At 43.8% G+C, this 14,503-nt stretch overlaps 1 pseudogene; it reads left to right on the forward strand.

Annotated features, from left to right (window-relative positions):
• LOC147119881 (uncharacterized) overlaps window positions 1-9,032 on the forward strand; it is a 56,635-nt pseudogene extending 47,603 nt beyond the window's left edge.
• Window positions 9,033-14,503: the final 5,471 nt, after the last annotated feature.

Genomic DNA, 14,503 nt, shown 5'->3' on the forward strand with positions numbered 1-14,503 from the left:
TGTGGCTTGGTGTGAGTTTGGTTGATGGGTGAATGCGTCTTCGTATATGTTAGGATGATGGGTGAATGTGTCTTCATGTGTGTTATGATGATGGGTGAATGTTTATTTGTGTGAGTTAGAATGTGTCTTGCTGTGAGTTAGGTTGATGGGTTAATGGGTCTTTGTGTGAGTTAGGATGATGGGTGAATGGGGCTTGGTCTGATTAGGATGATGGGTGAATGGGGATTGGTGTGAGTTCGGATGATGGGTCAATGGGTCTTGGTGTGAGTTAGGATGATGTGTGAATGGGGCTTTACGTGAGATAGGGTGATGTTTGAATTGGTCTTGCTGTGATTTAGGATGGTTGGTGAATGGGGCTTGATTTAAACATAGAAACATAGAAGATAGGAGCAGGAGTAGGCCATTCGGCCCCTCGAGCCTGCTCCGGCATTCAATGAGATCATGGCTGATCATCCAAATTCAGTACCCTGTCCCTGCCTTCTCCCCATATCCCTTGATCCCTTTAGCCTTAAGAAATATATTCAACAACTTGTTGAATATATTTAATGAACTGGCCTCCACCGCCCTCTGTGGCAGAGAATTCCACAGGTTCACCAATCTCTTGATGAAGAAATTCCTCCTCATTTCAATCCTAAATGGTTTACCCCTTAGCCTTAGACTATGACCCCTGGTTCTGGACTCCCCGACCATCGGAAACATCCTTCCTGCATCTAGTCTATCCAGGCCTGACAGAATTTTATAGGTTTCGACGAGAACCCCTCTCAATCTTCTAAACTCCAGTAAGTATATCGACACAATCTCTCCTCATACGTCATTCCTGCCATCCCAGGTATCAGCCTGGTGAATCTTCGCTGCCCTCCCTCCATGGCAATAAAGTCCTTCCTCAGATAAGGCGACCAAAACTGCACACAATACTCAAGATGCGGTCTCACCTGGGCCCTGTACAACTGCAGCAAGACATCCTTGTTCCTGTACTCGAACCCTCTTGCTACGAAGGCCAACATACCATTTGCCTTCTTACCTGGCTGCTGCACCTGCATGCTTACCTTCAGCGACTGGTGCACAAGAACACCCAGGTCTCTTTGCACTTCCCCTTCTCCCAATCTATTGCCATTCAAGTAAAAGTCTGCCTTCCTGTTTTTGCCACCAAAGTGGATAAACTCACATTTATCCACATTATTGTGCATTTGCCATGTTTCTGCCCAATCACCCAACCTGTCCAAATCATACTGGAATTTCACGACATCCTCCTCACAGCATACCCTCCCACCCAGCTTTGTGTCGTGTGCAAATTTCGTGATATTACATCCAATTCCCTCGTCCAGTTCATTAATATATATTGTGAACAGCTGGGGTCCAAGGACCAATCCTTGCGGTACCCCACTAGTCATTGCCTGCCACTTGGAAAATGACCCGTTTATTCCAACTCTTCGCTTTCTATCGTATGGAGATGCCGGTGTTGGACTGGGGTGGACCATAGATCATGAACCCACTCAAGTCGACCTACAACACAGACTACGCTAAGAGACTCTGCTGTCGTACCTCTCGCACACTCCTCAACCATCTCGTACACCAGCTCTACAGCAGACGCCGCTACCTCGAAATGGAGAGAGAGTCCATGTTCTCAGCCTGTGCTCAAGACATAACAGACCAGCTACGAGACACCGCCAAACAGATGAGGCAACGGAACTAAACTGCCTACATGCACACCAAGAACAGGAAGCTTGAGAAACTCGGCATCACCACTGTCGAAGTTTCGACTGTTCAATAAGACTCTGTGAAACAAAGTGATCGTCAAAGGCAGACTTTATTTAACTACTTGCTAGCAAGGGGAGCTTCACGTAGGCAATGGCTATCGTGACTTCTCCGAATACATGGACAAAAACACCTCTTTTTATACACAAAGAGCAAAACCTTTTATCACATGGTATGGTATTGAGACACAACTAAATAACATTAAGGAAGAGATGAGTAAGAAATGTTTAAGGTCAACAAGAAAATGACTAAAGGGTCAGCAGAGCCTCGGTGTCTTAAGATAAGGTTAGCCCATAGATAATCAAAAGTCATGATGCAGGAATACCTTTAGATAAAGTTAATTAATTTTATACAATGGAGACGGTTTGTCTCTCACTTTGGTTCTGGACATTCATACGAATGTTTACAGTACATGTCCTTTGGTTTATCATGCTTTTGTTCTGTTAAGCTTATCTTGTTTATGGAACTGTCTAGCCTGCAAGCTACAAAGGAGTCACATCCTCTTCCTTAAACCGTTTCCTAATATGGGCCTGCCCGTTTCCCCTTATGTTATACTGTGTGAAGCCATTTTGGCCTGTTGAAACAGTTCCAGACTCCATTTTAATATAAGAGAGTATGTGTGCTTATTTTATACTAATATGTGTGGATATATATATCTATATGCTGATGCACTTCTACATTCCCCCATTTTGTCCTTCCTAGGACAATATAGCCCACATTAATTATTTCAGTCCCTTTTGTCGGTCCTCGTTTCTTTCGGTGTTCTTCGTTATCTCTCTGACAGCTTACGCATACCATCTCGATGATTACATACAGCGTAAACAATAATTTCATCGTTTCAAGTCCCTTTTTTTTTTAAATGTCCCCGTCTGGTGCCTTCTTACAATGGGATGCGTGTATCCAAGTCGGTGTTTCCTTGATTTTAACAGCTGTGTTTGTTGTCAGGAGTACTTGGTATGGACCTTCAAAGCGTGGCTGTAGTCCGTTCTTTCTTTTGAAGACCTTTACATATACGTTATCTCCTGGTTCCAAGTTATGGCACCTTCCTTCCGCTGGTTCCGTTTGCGCCTCTTTTACCTGCTGGTGAAAGCTGGAAATACATCTAGTTAATGCAATACAATAGTTTAACATGTTCTCATCCATTTTATGGATGTCCATTTGCTTAACCGTAAGTGGCGCTGAAAATGGCAGTCTTAGGGGTCATCCCATAACAATCTCTTGTGGCGATAGTCCGGTTGTCCTGTTAGTTGCTGCTCGCATTATCATCAATACTAGGGGTAATAGTTCGACCCATTTAAGTCCAGTTTCATTGCAAAGTTTAGAAAGTTTATTCTTCAGCATACCATTATATTTTTCTACCAGTCCCGCTGACTGTGGATGATAGCTGCAGTAGAAGTCCATTGTCACTTGAAAGTTGTGCAGGTATACCAAATCGTGGTACAATTTCTTTTAACAAACATTTTGCAACAGTAACTGCATCATTTTTTTTACATGGAAAGGCTTCAGTCCATCGTGAAAACACATGTACAATAACTAATACATTCTTAAATCCTAAACATACCGGTAATTCAATAAAATCCATCTGTAAATGTACAAAGGGTCCTGTTGGATTTGGGTGGGAGGCAGCCTGTACCTTTTCCGTTTTACCTGGGTTCATTGTTTGGCAGGTAATGCATTGTTCACTAATTTGTTTTGTAATTGTCACTGCCTGGTGAATACCAAGTTTGTGTGATATAGTCTGCCATCCCCCCTTTGCCTGCATGTGAACATTTGGACACATCAGGCAATCCATGGGAGTATTGACTTGGTAGCCACAATGCAGCCGTCATGGTAGACCCATACTCCTTCAGGTGTTTTAAAACAAGAATCATTCACCCAAGCTAACACTTCGTCCGGACTGGCCTGTAATTGATAGGCCAAAACGTCATCAGTTGTGGGTGGGGGATTGTCTGGATCTTGATTTCTAAGAACATATGCAGACACTTGTGACCCTGTATCAGAAAGAGCAGCAGCCTTAGCTGCTCGATCCACCTTATCATTGCCCAAAGAAGCCTGGTCTTGATTGCTTGTATCTGCTTTGCATTTAATAACAGCAATTTTATTTTAGGACACTGGAGAGCCTTTAAAAGGTTATCAATTTGTTCAGCATTTTTAACTGTAGATCCCGATGAAGTCAGGAATCCTCTAAGTTTCCAAATTGGACCATAATTATGAGTGACTCCAAATGCATACCAAGAGTCAATATAAATATTCACTGATTTTCCTGTAGCTAAAATACATACTCTTGTAACGGCAAACAGTTCTGCTTGTTGTGCTGAAAAGAAAGATGGTGGTCAGCATACTTGGATAATTGAATGATCATCGGAAATGGCATATGCACTTTTTTTGCGAGCCCTTTTCATCTCTGAGGGCTGATCCATCCACATAAAATATAAAATCGCTATTGTCCAGAGGAGTTTCTACAATGTCTATACGAGGCTTAGTGATAAGCTGAGTCACTGATTCACAATGCCTCTTGGGTAGGTGATGCAATTAGCAGGTCGTCTACTTACTGTATGAGGGTTAACCCATCGGTTAAGACAATGTTCTGTAAATCATGTTTGAGGCACTGCGAAAAGAGAGTTGAGCTTTCTGTATAGCCTTGTGGCAGCCTGGTCCATGTGTATTGAGTTCCTTTGAACGTGAAGGCAAACAGGAACTGGGAATCTTGGTGAATAGGAATGCTGAAGAAGGCTGAGCAGAGATCAATGACCGTATAATACCTTGAATTAGGAGGTATACTGGTCAGAATGGTGGCTGGGTTTGGGACCACCGGGTAGGCAGGGAGAACAGACTCGTTAACTGCTCTTAGGTCTTGAACCAACCCTGACTTATTCTCCACTCCTGTTGAACTGCAGCTTTTGATAGGCGTAGGACCATCTGTCCTAGATCAGAAGATTTGAATTCATACGCCACTGCTAGTGTACAGTGTGGCTTAGAGTCTTTTACCCTGAATAATTCCCATGCTGTTTGGGTCAACAAGATTGGTGACGCTATTCCTTCTTGCCCAATTAAAATTCTTCGGATTTTAAGTGAATATTTCTGATGCAGAAAGGGCTTGTAATTAATTGCCACTTCTAGATCTTCTCCCGTTTTGTCATAATAGGCTATACAGTGCAATTTATCATGCCAATGTCCCAAATTAAACTGCTTCTGGTATTCTGATACTGATCTTGTGGCATACTGCAATGCTCCCACAGCCATCAGTAATTGTTTACTGAGGTTGTCATCATGATTAGTCCAACAATACAAAATAGGAGAATTGTGGACCTGCAATGGGCACATCCCACATCTGTCAGTTGGAACATATACCTTCAGTCCTTTTTTCATACATGATATCACTGCTTTCATTTTACACAACAAAACTCTTCCTAATAAGTTGATGGGAACGTCTTCAGATAATAAGAATGCATGCTGTTCATGAAAGTCTTTCATCTGTACATCCAATGGAGTGGGCCATACCATAGTCTGGGTTGTTCCTGAAAGGCCTACACACTTGACACTCTGATACAAGGTGCTCCTACTGCATATTGTTTAGTCAAGACCGAATTAGTTGCTCCAGTGTCTACCAAAAAATGGAACTTGTGTTCCATTCATATTTAAATTTATAAATGGCTCTTCTTTAGAATTTAATGATACTGCAGGCAATTGTACCACAGCCTGTTGTTCCTGGGCAATGTCTGGGGTGGGCTCTAAGTAACGTCATGCTAAACAATTTGGATTTTGTCCAAACTCTTCGTTTGGGCCACTTTGATTTCCCCAGGGATTGCTAGTTGTCCAATTAGTCTGTGGACGAGTGTAAACCTGGGCTTGGGTATTTCTGTTTCCGGATAAATTTTGTGGACCCTGCCAACCTTGATTTGTTTAACTTTTTGTTGTTTATTCTGTTCCTGATTAATCTCATCCCTCTTTTTATTATGTTTACTAACTTCTATACTTCGTTCGCGTCGCCTCTCTGCTTCCTTTTTCCAATCTGAGAAGGCTGACCAATTTACTTTTTTTTTCCTTTTCTCTGCGGGTCTCTAGTTACGAGGCAATTCTCTAGACATGTTATTCTGTCTAAATTAAAGGTTCCGTCTATAGGGAATGGGTATTTGTCATTCTTGGTCCAATTAGACCATTTAGGTAAATCATTTGTGGATGATCGGCCACAATTTTGAAAAATATGGAAAGCTGGGGTTCCCCTTTCGGGGACCTTGCTTTGTGCAGCTCCCATCCTAGTTAGTTCTCAATTTCCACTAGCTGCACTTGTTCTGGGTCACAAGTTTTACCCTCAACCCTCTTACGACCCCTGCAGGATGACCAAAGTGCTAACAGCGATGAACAATAACATACAATAATAACAATCAAGAAAATACTAAGGAATAACTTGAAGGTCCAAACAGATACACAAAAGAACTCAGACATGAAATAACGTAGGTACAGTTATGCAGGCTTTCTACAAAAGCTAAATTACAATCCGACAGTTTTCTCGATCTGCGTGGTACGCTCTACAGATCGAGGCCTTATTTTACAAGCTTTTGACAACTAATGACTGAGTATCACGATCCTAAGTGCCTTTATGCCTCTCCACCCACTTCAGGGTCCTGACCTTCGCGTGGGGGATTTCCCCTCTTAACAACCGGTCTAAGGCTGCGCGTTTGAGACAGGCACTTCCTTGTCCTAGTCGATCAACTCAGTCACCAACAGTTTTCTTTTAAATCTTTACAAACTTTACATATGCATATAAGCGTTACTTTACAAAACAGTTGTGTTTTATTTCTGAATCCTTATTCCATACTTATCCTTACTCTAACTGCCTATCTATCCTTCGGGATTACTAGGTAGTCCCTTCACAGATTACATCACTGTGCACTCTCTGCCTATCCTTCGAGCTAGTCTCTTCACAGGCCCTCTGGTACCCTTATTTCTTTCTTTCTGTGTCTATCCTTCAGGCTAATCCCTTCACAGCACACTCACATATATTCCAGAACTCAACCTGGTCGCGACCTTTCTGCTGTCTCCCTTTGTCCGACAGTTTTGAAACCTGAACCGGCAATCTCCTCCTCCTTTTAATGTCAAGATAAAAGAAGCAAAAGGTTACATAAGTTAACTCAAGTTCCAAACACACATGAGTCTTAACAGATCGCATTGCTCCCGTCGGAAGTGACAGACTACACCAACTATGTATCTGAAGAGAAATCCTTTTCTGTGAGAAAACCTCACTTATGGCCATTCAGGATTTGTCGTTAGCAAAGTATGGTGTCCTCATCCGTGACTTACCGAAAGGCAGCAAGCGATCTCGGTGGGACCTCCAAGAAACTGTCGAAGTTTCGACTGTTCAATAAGACTCTGTGAAACAAAGTGATCGTCAAAGGCAAACTTTATTTAACTACTTGCTAGCAAGGGGAGCTTCACGTAGGCAATGGCTATCGTGACTTCTCCGAATGCATGGACAAAAACACCTCTTTTTATACACAAAGAGCAAAACCTTTTATCACATGGTATGGTATTGAGACACAACTAAATAACATTAAGGAAGAGATGAGTAAGAAATGTTTAAGGTCAACAAGAAGATGACTAAAGGGTCAGCAGAGCCTCGGTGTCTTAAGATAAGATTAGCCCATAGATAATCAAAAGTCATGATGCAGGAATACCTTTAGATAAAGTTAATTAATTTTATACAATGGAGACGGTTTGTCTCTCACTTTGGTTCTGGACATTCATACGAATGTTTACAGTACATGTCCTTTGGTTTATCATGCTTTTGTTCTGTTAAGCTTATCTTGTTTATGGAACTGTCTAGCCTGCAAGCTACAAAGGAGTCACATCCTCTTCCTTAAACCGTTTCCTAATATGGGCCTGCCCGCTTCCCCTTATGTTATACTGTGTGAAGCCATTTTGGCCTGTTGAAACAGTTCCAGACTCCATTTTAATATAAGAGAGTATGTGTGCTTATTTTATACTAATATGTGTGGATATATATATCTATATGCTGATGCACTTCTACACCACCAGCAGCAAGCAAGCCTGTCACAGTACCACGGTTGAAACCACAGGGAAGTCCATCGCCAACTTCTCCGACCACACCCTTCAACCAGATGAAATTGAAGTTCTCAGCCGAGGGCTCAATTTCTGCCCCACCACCAAAATGGTCCCCATCGGTCTCGCGGCAGACACAGAGGAATTTATCAGGAGAATGAGGCTCCGCGAATTCTTCCACAAATCCCAAGATGTCAGCAGCGAACCCAATGAGATAACCAATGATCCGGAACAGGAGACAGAGGGATCCGCAGTGCAGCAACTGAAGAAGAAAGAATCAAATTGGGCCCCTCCGGAGGGTCAGTGCCCTAAGCTTGACATGTATGCTCAAGCTGTCAGGAGAAGTATCAACGGCAGATTCATCAGCCGCACTTACAATACAGTCCAGAATGTCACCCGAGCACAACACAATGCCATCCACACTCTCAAGACCAACCGCAACATCGTCATCAAACCAGGAGACAAAGGAGGAGCCATCATCATACAGAACAGAACGGACTATTGCAAAGAAGCATAACGAGAACGGGACAACCAGGAACACTACATACAGTTACCCGCAGATCCGACCAAATAACACACCCACCAACTCAACAAACTGATCAAGACCTTTGATCCAACCCTTCAAAGCATCCGACGCGCTCTCATCCCACGTTCTCCCCACGTGGGAGACGTCTACTGCCTCCCAAAGATACACAAAGCCAACACACCCGGATGTCCTATCGTATCAGGCAATGGAACCCTGTGTGAGAACCTCTCTGGATACGTCGAGGGCATCCTGAAACCCATCGTACAGGGAACCTCCAGCTTCTGTCGTGACACAACAGACTTCTTACAGGAACTCAGCATCCACAGACAAGTTGAACCAGGAAAGCTCCTCGCCACGATGGATGTCTCAGCACTCTACACCAGTATCCCCCACGATGACGGCATCGCTGCAGCAGCCTCAGTACTCAACACCAACAACAGCCAATCTTCAGACGCCATCCTACAACTCATCTGCTTTATCCTTGACCACAATGTCTTCACCTTCGACAACCAGTTCTTTACCCAAACACACGGAACAGCCATGGGGATCAAATTCGCACCCCAATACGCCAACATCTTCATGCACAAGTTCGAGCCAGACTTCTTCGCTGCACAGGACCTCCAACCAATGCTATACACCAGATACATCGACGACATTTTCTTCCTATGCATCCACGGCGAAGAATCACTGAAAAGACTACACAATAACATCAACAAGTTCCATCCCACCATCAAACTCACCATGGACTACTCCTCAAAATCGGTTGCATTCTTGAACACATGAATCTCCATCAAAGACGGACACCTCAGCACTTAACTCTACCGCAAGCCCACGGACAACCTCAGGATGCTCGACTTCTCCAGCTTCCATCCTAACCACGTTAAAGAAGCCATCTCCTGTGGACAAGCCCTGCAAATACATAGGATCTGCTCAGACGAGGAGGAACGCGATGGACACCTACAGACGCTGAAAGACGCCCTCGTAAGAACGGGATATGACGCTCGACTCGTCGATCGACAGTTCCGCCGGGCCACAGCAAAAAATCGCATAGACCGCCTCAAAAGACAAACACGGGACACAACCAACAGACTTCATCGTCCACTACTTCCCCAGAGCGGAGAAACTACGCCATGTTCTTTGCAGCCTTCAACATGTCATCAATGATGATGAACACCTCGCTAAGGCCATCCCCACACCTCCACTACTCGCCTTCAAACAGCCGCCTAACCTCAAACAGACCATTGTTCACAGCAAATTACCCAGCTTTCAGGAGAACAGCGACCACGACACCATATAACACTGCCACGGCAACTTCTGCAAAACATGCCAGATCATCAACACAGATAACATCATCACACGTGACGACACCACCCACCAGGTACATGGCACATACTCATGTGACTCAGCCAACGTTGTCTACCTCATACGTTGCAGGAAAAGATGCCCCAGAGCATGGTACATCGGCGAGGCCATGCAGACACTGCGACAATGGATGAACAGACACGGTGCAACAATCGCCAGGCAGGAGTGTTCCCTCACAGTCGGGGAACACTTCAGCAGTCAAGGACATTCAGCCTCCGATCTTCGGGTAAGCATTCTCCAAGGCGGCCTTCAAGACACACGACAATGCAAAATCGTAGAGCAGAAACTGATAGCCAAGTTTCCGCACTCATGAGGATGGCCTCAACAGGGATCTTGGGTTCATGTCACGCTACATGTAACCCCACCTAACTATATAAGTTGTGTCTTTATGCATCTCTCCACTTCACCTGACGAAGTAGCAGCGCTCTGAAAGCTTGTGATTTCAAATAAAACTGTTGGACTATAACCTGGTGTAGTTTAGTCAAGCATGATTTACCTTTTGTAAATCCATGTTGATTTGTTCTCTCTACACAGATGCAGCCGGACCTGCTGTGATTTCCAGCAAAAAAAATTTTTTTTTTTCATACAGACCCCAGCATCTGCAACATTTGACCCCTTGTGACCCCACCTCATTGTTCTTTGATGTAATGTTTTCCTGACTGACCTGTTTGGACACCATTCACAACTTTGATTGCTGTGATTATCTCTCTGCCGAGGTGTGATAAATGGCAGTTAGAAAGATTACCTTTAAACATCTGGCATTATTCTCTAACTATATAAGTTGTGTCTTTATGCATCTCTCCACTTCACCTGACGAAGTAGCAGCGCTCCGAAAGCTTGTGATTTCAAATAAAACTGTTGGACTATAACCTGGTGTAGTTTAGTCAAGCACGATTTACCTTTTGTAAATCCATGTTGACTTTGTTCAATCCCGTCACTGCTTTCCAAGTGCTCTGCTTTTACATCTTTTATAATGGACTCTAGCATTTTCCCCACTACCAATGTCAGGCTTACCGGTCTATAATTCCCCACTTTTTCTCTACCACCTTTTATGAATTGTGGGGTAACATTAGCTACCCTCCAATCCATGGGTATTGTTCCAGAGTCTATTGAGTTCTGGAAGATGACCAGCAATGCATCTACTATTTCTAGGGCCACTTCCTTAAGTACCCTAGGATGTAGATTATCAGGCCCTGGGGATTTATCGGCCTTCCGTCCCATCAATTTTCCTTACACCATTTCCCTACAAATACTGATTTCTTTCAGTTCCACCCTTTCATCAGATCCTATGTTCCCCTGCATCTCTGGGAGTTTATTTGTGTCCTCCTTTGTGAAGACAGAACCAAAATTTGTATTTAGTTGGTCCGCCATTTCTTTGTTCCCCATTATAAATTCCCCTGATTCTGACTGCAAGGGACCTATGCCTGACTTCACCAATCTTTTTCTCTTCACATATCTATAAAAGCTTTTACGGTCAGTTTTTATGTTCCCTGCAAGCTTACTCTCATTTTCTATTTTCCCCTTCTTAATTCATCCCTTTGTCCTCCTTTGTTGAATCCTAAACTGCTCCCAATCCTTAGGATAATTGCTTTTTCTGGCCAATTTATATGTCCTCTCCTTGGATCTTATGCTATCCCTAATTTCACTTGTTAACCAAGGTTGAGTCACATTTTTTGTTTTATTTTTATGCCAAACTGGGATGAACAATTTCGGTAGTTCAGCCATTCAGTCATTGAATGTTTGCCATTGCCTATCCACCATCAACCCTTTCAGTGACATTCCCCAGTCAATCCTACCCAACTCGCTCCTCAGACCATCGTAGTGTCCTTTTTTTAAATTTAGTACACTAGTCTCTGAGTCAACTACTTCATTCTCCATCTTAATGAAGAATTCGATCATTTATGATTGCTCCGACCCAACAAGATTGCTAATTAATCCTTTAAGTTAGGATGATGGGTGAATGGGGCTTGGCTTGAGTTAGGATGAAGGGTGAATGGGTCTTGGTGTGAGTTTGGATGATGGGTGAATGGGTATTGACATGAGTTAGGATGATGGGTGAATGGGTCTTTGTGTGAGTTAGGATGATGGGTGAATGGGGCTTGGTGTGAGTTAGGATGAAGGGTGAATGGGTCTCGGTGTGAGTTTGGATGATGTGTGAATGGGGCTTGTTGTAAGTTAGGATGATGGGTGAATGGGTAATTATGTGCGTGAGGATGATGGGTGAATGTGTATTTGTGTGAGTTAGGATGATGTTTGAATTGGCCTTGCTGTGACCTAGGATGGTGAGTGAATGGGGCTTGGTTTAAGTTTGGATGATGGGTGAATGGGGCTTGGTGTGAGTTTGTGTGATGGGTGAATGTGCCTTGTTGTGAGTTAGGATGATGTGTGAATGGGTCTTGGTGTAAGTTAGTATGATGCTTGAATGAAGCTTGGTGTGGGTTAGGATGATGGGTGAATGGGCCTCAGTGTGAGTTGGAAAGATGGGTGAAAGGGGCTTGGTGTTAGTTAGTATGTTGTTTGAATGAGTCTTGGTGTGGGGTAGGATGAGATATGAATGGGGCTTGGTGTAAGCTAGGATGATGGGTGAATGGTGCTTGGATTGATTTAGGAAGATGAGAGAATTTCGCTGGGTGTAAATTAAGAAGATGTGTAAATGGGGCTTGGTGTGATTTAGAATGATGGAAGAATGTGGCTTGGTGTGAGTTAGAATGATGTGCGAAAGGGGCTTGGTGTAAGTTAGGATGATGGGTTAATGGGGTTTTGTGTGGGTTAGGTTGATGTGTGAATGGATGTTGGTGTGAGTTAGGATGATGGGTGAATGGGGCTGGTAGAGAGTTAGGATGATGATTGAATTGGTTTGCTGTGATTTTGGATGATGGGTGAATGGGGCTTGGTGGAAGTTAGGATGATTGGTGAATGGGGCATGGTCTGAGTTAGGATGAAGAGTGAATGGGGCTTGGAGTGATTTAGGATGATGCGTGAATGTGCCTTGGTTTTAGTTAGGATTGTGGGTGAATGTTTCTTGGTGTGTGTTAGGATGATGGGTGAATGGGGCTTGGTGTGAGTTAGAATGATGTGTGAATGTGTTTTGGTGTGTGTTAGGATGATGACTGAATGGGTCTTTGTGGGAGTTAGGATGATGGGTGAATGGGGCGTGGTGTGAGTTAGGACGATGGATGAATATATCTTCGTGCGAGTTAGGATGATGGGTGAATGGGTCCTGGTGTGAGTTAGGATGATGGGTGAATATGTCTTGGTTTGAGTTAGGATGATGGGTGAATTGTCTGTGATTAGGATGATGGGTGAATGGGGCTTTGTGTGACTTAGGATTATGGGTGAAAGTGTATTGGTTTGAGTTAGGACGATGGGTGAATTGTCTGTGACTTAGGATGATGGGTGAATGTGGCTTGGTGTGAGTTAGGGTGATGGGTGAATGGGTCTGTGTGTGAGTTAGGATGATGGGTGAATGGGTCTTGGTTTGAATTAGGATGATGGGTCATTGGGGCTTGGTGTGACTTAGGATGATGGGTGAATGTGTCTTGGTTTGAGTTAGGACGATGGGTGAATTGTCTGTGATTAGGATGATGCGCGAATGTGGCTTTGTGTGACTTAGGATGATGGGTGAAAGTGTTTTGGTTTGAGTTAAGATGATGGGTGTATGGGGCTTGGTGTGACTTAGGATGATGGGTGAATGTGTCTTGGTTTGAATTAGGACGATGGGTGAATTGTCTGTGACTTAGGATGATGGGTGAATGTGGCTTGGTGTGAGTTAGGGTGATGGGTGAATGGGTCTGTGTGTGAGTTAGGATGATGGGTGAATGGGTCTTGGTTTGAATTAGGATGATGGGTGGTTGGGTCTTGGTGTGAGTTAGGATGATGGTTGAATGGGGCTGGTTGCGTGTTAGGATGATGGGTGAATGTGTCTTGATGTGAGTTTGGATGATGGGTGCATGTGTCTTCGTATATGTTAGGATGATGTGTGAATGGGGCTTGGTCTGATTAGGATGATGGGTGAATGGGTCTTGGTGTGATTTAGGATGATTGGTAAATGTGTCTTGGTTTGAGTTGGATGATGGGTGAATGGGGCTCGGTGTGACTTAGGATGATGTGTGAATGTATCTTGGTTTGAGTTAGCAGGAGGGCTGAATGGGTCTTCGTGCGAGTTATGATGATGTGTGAATGGGGCTTCGTGTGAGTTAGGATGATGTGTGAATTGGTCATTGTGTGAGTTAAGATGATGGGTGAATGGGCCTTGGTCTGAGTTAGGATGATGAGTGAATGGGGCTTGGTGTGAGTTAGGATGATGTGTCAATGTGTCTTGGTTTGAGTTAGGATGATGGGTGAATGTGTCTTGGGTTGAGTAAGAATGATGGGTGAACTGATCTTGGTGTGAGATAGGATGATGGGTTAATGGGGATAGCGGCGATTTATGATGATGGGTGAATGTGGCTTGCTACGAGCTAGGATGATGAATGATTGGCTCTTAGTGTGAGTTAGGATCATGCGTGAATGTAGCATGGTGTTAGTTAGGCTGATAGTTGAATGGGCCTTGGTGTGAATTAAGATGATTGGTGAATGGGGTTGGTGTGAGTTAGGATGATAATTGAATGGGTGTAGGTGCGAGTTAGGATGATGGGTGAATGTCGTTTGGAGTGATTTAGGATGATGCGTGAATGTGCCTTGGTTTTAGTTAGGATTGTGGGTGAATGTTTCTTGGTGTGAGTTAGGATGATGGGTGAATGGGGCTTAGTGTGAATTAGAATGATGTGTGAATGTGTCTTGGTGTGTGTTAGGGTGATG

Source organism: Somniosus microcephalus, chromosome 4 (genome assembly GCF_052327205.1).
Source record: "Somniosus microcephalus isolate GS21.2 chromosome 4, FLI_Smic_1.0, whole genome shotgun sequence".
NCBI classification, from domain to species: Eukaryota; Metazoa; Chordata; class Chondrichthyes; order Squaliformes; family Somniosidae; genus Somniosus; species Somniosus microcephalus.